This window comes from Lemur catta, chromosome 1 (assembly GCF_020740605.2).
Source record: "Lemur catta isolate mLemCat1 chromosome 1, mLemCat1.pri, whole genome shotgun sequence".
Taxonomy (NCBI): domain Eukaryota; kingdom Metazoa; phylum Chordata; class Mammalia; order Primates; family Lemuridae; genus Lemur; species Lemur catta.
The window spans coordinates 67,704,457-67,706,032 of NC_059128.1; the positions used below are offsets into that span (position 1 = coordinate 67,704,457).

Consider the following 1,576-nt stretch of genomic DNA (forward strand, 5'->3'; position numbering starts at 1 on the left):
TGCTGCAGTCTTACTTCAGGAGAAATTCTTGAACTCTGTCTTCTCTGGGTATCTTCCCAAATAAATCCAGCTTCAAAACACATTGAATGCATGACTGATGAGACTCTGTAGCCACCATGAAAAATCCGCTCAGATTTAAAGAGTTTTTTTTTTTGGCCCACTACAGGGAACTTTATTGATGGTACATGACAAGGTGGGGCTCCCTAGGCCCCTCCCATGCTTCAGGGGCTCTGGCCTGGAAACTGTGTCGTGAGGAGAGGAGATTCTCAGTGAGGTGGGGACTGAGTAGGCAGGGACGCCCCAGCAGCTGAGGCTTCTCTCTTCTGCGCTCTGGCTGGGGCTGGTGGTCCCGGGCTCTTACTCCTTGGTGGCCGTGTGGGCCATGAGGCCCACCACCCTGTTGCTGCAGCCAAATTCATTGTCATACGAAGCAACGAGCTTTACAAAGTGGTCGTTGAGGGTGATGCCAGCCCCAGCATCAAAGGTGGAGAGTGGGTGTCACTGTTGAAGTCGGAGGAGACAACCTGGTGCTCAGTGCAGCCCAGGATGCCCTTGAGGGGGCCCTCCGCCGCCTGCCTCACTACCTTCTTGAAGTCATCATACTTGGCCGGCTTTTCCAGACGGCAGGTCAGGTCCACCACCAACACGTTGGCAGTGGGGACGCGGAAGCCATGCCAGTGACCTTCCCATTCAGCTCGGGGATGACCTTGCCCACAGCCTTGGCTGCACCGGTCGACGCAGGGATGATGTTCTGAAGAGCCCCACGGCCATCACGCCACATCTTCCCAGAGGGGCCATCCACGGCCTTCTGGGTGGCGGTGATGGCAGGGACTGTGGTCATGAGTCCCTCCACGATGCCAAAGTTGTCATGGATGACCTTGGCCAGGGGGGCTATCAGTTGGTGGTGCAGGAGGCACTGCTGACAATAGTGAGCTTGTTTTGGTACTTCTTGTGGTTCACGGCCATCACAAACGGGGGCATCAGCAGAGGGGGCAGAGATGATGACCCTTTTGGCACCCCCATCTAGGTGAGCCGCAGCCTTCTCCAGGGTCGTGAAGACGCCAGTGGACTCCAGAACGTAATCAGCGCCCACTTCATCCCATTTGATTTTGGTGGGATCTTGCTCCTGGAAGATGGTTACGGGATGGCCATTGATGACAAGCTTCCTGTTCTCCGCCTTGACTGTGCCATGGAACTTGCCATGGGTGGAGTCGTACTGGAACATGTAGACCATGTAGTTGAGGTCAATGAAGGGGTCATTGATGGTGACAATATCCACTTTGCTAGGGTTAAAAGAAGCCCCGGTGACCAGGAGGCCAATACGGCCAAAGCCATTTATTCCGGCCTTCACTTTCACCATGGTGTCTCAGAGACGGTGCTGGCGCTGCGCAAGAAGATGCAGCTGTCTGTCGAACGGGAGGACGAGAGCCAGATTTAAAGAGTTTTTAATTTGTGTTTGCAGGATAGCAAAAAGAGTGTGTACAACACACTCGTGAGGTTTGTGTCATACAGTGGAGTGACTCCCTGGGAAGAGACAAAAAAAATTTTCTGGGGGAGATTTGCTTTAAGAAAAACA

The 1,576-nt window shown here is 53.7% G+C and overlaps 1 pseudogene; it reads right to left on the reverse strand.

Moving 5' to 3' along the window:
* Nucleotides 1–357: 357 nt before the first annotated feature.
* On the reverse strand, nucleotides 358–1,360 carry LOC123621477 (annotated as a pseudogene).
* Nucleotides 1,361–1,576: the final 216 nt, after the last annotated feature.